Source organism: Bacillus rossius, chromosome 1, assembly GCF_032445375.1.
Source record: "Bacillus rossius redtenbacheri isolate Brsri chromosome 1, Brsri_v3, whole genome shotgun sequence".
NCBI classification, from domain to species: Eukaryota; Metazoa; Arthropoda; class Insecta; order Phasmatodea; family Bacillidae; genus Bacillus; species Bacillus rossius.
This window is the reverse complement of record NC_086330.1, coordinates 350,976,811-350,982,810: the sequence shown is the minus strand read 5'-3', so window position 1 is coordinate 350,982,810 and position 6,000 is coordinate 350,976,811.

The following is a 6,000-nucleotide window of genomic DNA, read 5'->3' as shown; positions in this document are numbered from 1 at the left end:
GGATATAAGCTAATTTGACACGTACAGCCTGTGTGTGTCTGGCACAAGCGTCAGTAATATGCGCCGTTAACTTTCAGATCGGGTTTATAAACCACGCAGGAACGAAATGAAAGCCAGATGCGAAAATTTAAATAACGACTTCTCAAGACCCAAATACGCGTCAAGCATCGGTCGTCTTGCAGCTTCTTGCGTTTCCGCCTATATTTGAAGTGAAGTGTTACGAAATCTTTTAAAGATGCAGTCATGCGAACAGAAGACTACAATTTTATTTTTATCCCACTTTTTCGTAAAAAAAAAACTAAAAAAAAAACATTAAAAATGGAAAGCAGCCCAACAAAGAAAATTATTTCTACAGTTTTACAGTTTCTAGTTGGAAGGTTGGTGATGTATTGTGACTTGCATCTTTCCTAAACATGTTGCATGTATTTTTTTGTGTCGCGTCTTTTCGCTCTTGCGTTTCTTGCGTTGTTTATAAATCCAGCCTTAATTCTGAGAGATTCACTACATACGCTGTAAACATACTTTCTCTCCCTTCAGTAGTTGGCATGTGAGGCACAAGGAGAAAGGGAAGTATGGTTATCTAAACTCTTGGAGGCACTTCTGACAGACATAATCCAGACGCCACTAAGCTTACATTAACCAAGAACCAGATAACACAAGTGATGCAGTTAACACGAGGCACATTTTATAATAGCTCTTTGGGAAGCTCGCCAAGCGAGACTTAATTTAGACGTAAATTTTAACTGGGTAACTTAAGCTTTGTTAATTTTTTTAAAATCCTTCTTATTGTTGTACATAATGTAGATTTAAGTTGCGAACGTAAAGACCTATGGGACGGGTTTTGTTTTAAACCATGTTCTGTAACGTCACTGTAGATCCTAAATATTCTTGTGATTAGAGTTATGAATGTACGGAACTGGTAAAACACACCATTGAAAAAAAAATTATTACGGGTTTTACTAGACCTAAGGTTCAAATTAAATGTTTCAAATGAAGATTAAATAAATAATAGAGAACCTGCGTGCTGTTACTTTGTTAGATAATGGTGGGTGTAATTTCGTGAATGGCACGGAAATGTCTAACCACGGTGCTGTCATCTGTGGCGGATAGCGCGAAAAAAAGTTCGCAAAGTCAATGGGGAACTTTAAAGCATTAACTATTTAATGAATTGTAACAAGATGTGCAGTATTATAATAAAATTCCTTGTCAAAAATCAGGCACAAAGCCGCGGTTTTGTATTTTTTCATGTCTCTTTCGCTTATATCGGAGCAGTTTCATTACAAATTTTAATCTTTCGTTCTGCAAAACGAGTGTGATTCGATAGTCGATATAGCTGCTCCGGCAGCGAATTCTAGTGGCGGGTGCCAAAACTAGGTGTGATTCATGTCAAGAAATGTAGTTGGAAACATAATTTACGTATATTTACGTATAATTATACGTTAAATATTGTGTCCGAATTATACATAGGTGGTGAGAACTGAAAGACTAGGTACAATTTTTTGACGTGACAACGTCTAATAAATCGATGAACGCCGGCTGCACGCACGAAAAAGTGTCCCGTAACGCTCATTGTCCCACTACGGATGTTCCACTACGGACGTGTCCTGTTATGCTCATTGTACGCATGCGTGGCATCTCTCTTCCACTCGATTGGAATAACCATCGATTTGACTTTTTCGAGGCACATTAAACTTGAAACACTCCTATTCGTTTCCTACTTTTCCTATCATCGTCCTATCCTTAACAGAATAACACAGATTGGAAGAAGTTAAATAGCAAACATGTATAAAAGTTATAGTTAAAATAATCTCTTCGTTAAAGTAATAAATATATTTGAATTAATGAATGCTAATAAAAGTAAATTTATCAATTAAATTGTATATTTCATTTCACTCCTTTTTATCCATACAAAATAGAGATAATTCAATAAAAATGATTCAATTTTATTCATAAGGGTATGCAGAGGTATATTTTATCACACAAACGATAGAAAAATTAAAAAAAAATTCCTTCCTCAAAGAATATAATATTTTTAATGCCTAAATGGTTTGGTTGTGAAAACCTATTACGGCTCAGTCTCAGGCCGAATATGATATTTCATTTTCTTCTGGATCAATCATTTCATCAATGTTTTGTTATGACGTTGTCACGTTAAACTATCGTCCGTAAACCGACTTTACAGACAACCAATTTTTATTTTAATAATAAAAGAATAAAAGTAGTATATAATAGGGGCTCCGAGATCAGGCGCCAGGCGGTGGATTGAAGATTGTAGGTCCGCCATCTTGGATTCTGACGTCACGGCGGCCATCTTGGATGGTTGTGACCTTGACCTTTGACCTTGAACTTGACCCCGGCGGCCATTTTGGATCCGCCATCTTGGATCCGCCATATTAGATGACGTCATTGTGTTCTAGAAAATTCCGGCATTGTGTTATCCGCCATTTTGAATGATGACGTCACCGTTGGCAGTTTCCGTTACGGCCGCCATCTTTAACTTTTTTATTTACTATCCGATTTTAATGAAATTTTTTTTAAAAATTATAAAAAAATTCAAATAATAAAATTTTAATAAAAAATATTTAAAAAATATACTTAACGACACGGAGTTCGGAGTCCTTGGTTCGAACCCGGTGAGGGCAAAAAAAATTAAAAATGGCGACCGATCCTTCCCCCGTGGTGGGTGCTAACTAGCAGACTGACTCCCACCACTTTTTTTCAAAGCATATATATCGTCATCTAGTATGACGTCATGTCCGCCATCTTGTCTTTGATGTTGGAAGCCATCATCAATGTATCGTCGGCGAGAGTGCGCTGACGCCATGTTAGTTTAGTTTAGTTCTTATCCGCTAGAGTGCAGTAATCATTTATTACTGTGACACCCGCCATCTTGAAATTTGGACGCCATCTTGAAAATCCGTAATTATTTAGCTAGAAATTCGGGAAAAGTTCCAAAATGCATTAAATAAATCACTCATTAATTTACATATTGATTCGATCGATTCCTGTCCTCGGTTCGATACCCGATCGATGCAATAATGTTTAATTTTATGAAAAAATTAAAAATTCAAAAAACCATGTTAAACTTTCGTAAAGAGACTCTAAATCCTCTACGACCATCATCCTATCAGACATCAAGACTACCATATTGGAAATTCGTAATTTTAATGCTAGAGATTCGGGAAAAAGTTCAAAATTCATTAAATAAATTTGTAATCTATATACTGATTGATTGGATCGACTAAGGTCCTTGGTTAGATCCCTGGACGATACAAAACAACATTAATATTTTAAAAAAGTACCACTAAAGTGGCAGGTTAGAGAAAATAAAAAACACCGCAAGTTCTTTTAAAAATATACTTTTATTACATACATACTACACTACTACAAGTACAAAAAAATACACAGACAAATTACTAAAAACTTGGTTAAGATTTATTTCCGCATTTAATCTTGTGCTGTTCAAGACACTGTATAGCTGTGAGTCCTGATTTTCGAGGTCGATTAGCGAAATACTTAAAGCACACCTTACACACATAAATCTTCTGTTGATGTTTTGTAACCTGGGGTCTCACAAGTCGGGAGAAGTTTTTGATGTAGCAGTAGTGTGCAGCACCGCTTTCATTTGTCACAAGCAACAAATCGAAATGATTTTTTCTTTCTTGTTTGGTTACACGAATCGGACACACTTTATTATCCGCATTTAGCGCATACACTTTAACTGAGACTTCAGGGTTATTTTTCTCAAAAACTTTTATCTGATTTAATGGTGGCGGATAGCATAGTCCATCGAAGTTGTACTTATTCTCCAAAGCATAGTACCTCTTATCAACACGGTTTTGATGACTTCCCTCGACAAATCTTGCCAAAATACTCCATTTAAAACAACACTGGTCCTTCAAGTTTTGGCAATTGACTACTGCTCTTTTGTTGACTATCGCCTCAGGTAAGGCAATAAATGATGATGTCTGATGGTATGGAGGCATACTATCACTTGATTCGTTTCCTAAGCACATAATCTTGAGACTATCCAGACTGTTACAATGCGAAAAAACCTTATCGCATTTGTCGCACTTATATGTCTCTCGAGAGATTGTCAGAGACCTACTACAGGTTATTGATGCACCACAATATTTGCATTGATGCGATGTACGCTCTTCATTAGTTGAAGAATCCATTGCTGATGATGAAACTTCAGTTGATGGTGGAACAGCACGTATCGTCTCCTCTGCAGTCGGTATCGGGATCTCCACAGCTGTCGACACCTCAGCCATTGAGCTCTCCGCTGCCGTGGTCTCCTCTGCAAATGGTATCGGGATCTCCGTCTCCATCATCGTTGCTGCCATCGAGGTCCCCGCTGCTGTCGGTAAACATTCTATTCCGGTCGACATAACTAAATCTCACAAAACTTAATGGAGAGAGCACGTCCGTACTGCACCGCGGCCAGAGGTGAACTGTGGGTCCAGTCGTCTGAACCTCGCTTATATACCCGTGGTCTACTGGTATACTACATGAGTCAAAATATTGTCTGTTTTGAAATTTTTTTTATTAGGTACCTAAAAATTATAGAAATAAAAACACACACGAGTTCAAGTTTTACACATTTATTTATAAAACATACACAAATACACATTAGGTTAAGGAATCAAGCAGTTTCACAAGCAAAGTCTTTAATGCCGCACGAACTGACTCGTCGACTCCGGTTCCAACTGGTTCGCCGGTCACGCGATCAGGAACGCAGGTTTCCAGCTGGTCATCTTCTGCGACGTCGACAACTCCGACAAGACATGGTCGGTGACGTCTGTGACCACGTCTACGCCTGGGCTTAGGCTCAGTGCTAGTTGGGACAGATTCACTGCCTGAACTGCGACGACGAGATGCACGTCGTTTGGAAATCTGCGTAGAAGCATCACAGGTCGCAACAGGTTGCAACACGTCCATGTTTGGTGTTGCACATGCAGACGAGGCGACTACCTCAGCGATGCTAGCAGGAAGGATTGTGTGTGGTCTCATGTGATAGACGGCACAGTTTCCAGGTTCGCAACAATCTACCAGCTGCTGAGTCGGTTCGTAGGACACAGGAAAGTGCGCAAACCGCCAATGCTGAGCGCCTCCATCACAGGTTTCTGTATATGTACGTAGATACCCGGAATCCCAGTAGCTGTACTCGACACTGCTGAAGCTAGGTCTTGCGCTCACGTACACGTTAGCAGGATGAAACGTAAACATCTTCTTGCAGGTCGAACGACAACTGATGGCACGTACGTAGGTACATCATTTATATATATACAGGCTCCTACTAACATTGTGCGTGCCATTTCTGCATTAGCTGCGAGTTTGTGCAGGCACAGACACGTTCAAACTTGTCACGTGACTGCACGTCGTATATTGCACTAAGCTTGCGCAGGGAAGGACAGCCGTAGTCGGTCTGTAGGTCTACAATTACAACAGACGCATCACACAACTTGCTCAGCCATTTCTTCTGTTCAGGTCCGACAACGAAGATTATTTCGTTTTGAACTAGTAAATCTTCAATAGTGTTTTTCACTTGGTGGTACGGAATTTTTCCTTCGTCCCACTCTAGTCCGTGATAATATTTACATAGCCATTCATTCGACCGTTTACTTTTTTCGTCTAGTAGATTCCACGGATACGGAGGTCGGAAGCTGCGGGTTCGAGTCTTGTCTCCGGAGGTGACGCTAATTTCCTTGAGCACGAATCCATTTTGACTCTGGAAACCTTGCAGGTTGCAGTACATCTTGTCGCTAGCAACGGTTGGTCGTAACTAAATTAATATCGAAAACGAAACGGTATTTATGTCAGAATTTTCACAAGTTTGTCTCTACAATTGTACGATGCAAGCTGATCGTGAAGTATCAGACAAAAAGCATAGGTGTTTAGTGGAATATTTCCGCTAGTCGTTATCTCGATCCTACAGTCGATGATGTTTGAATTTATTCGATCATCCTGTTTGGAAACGTCAAACACCATTAACGGAGC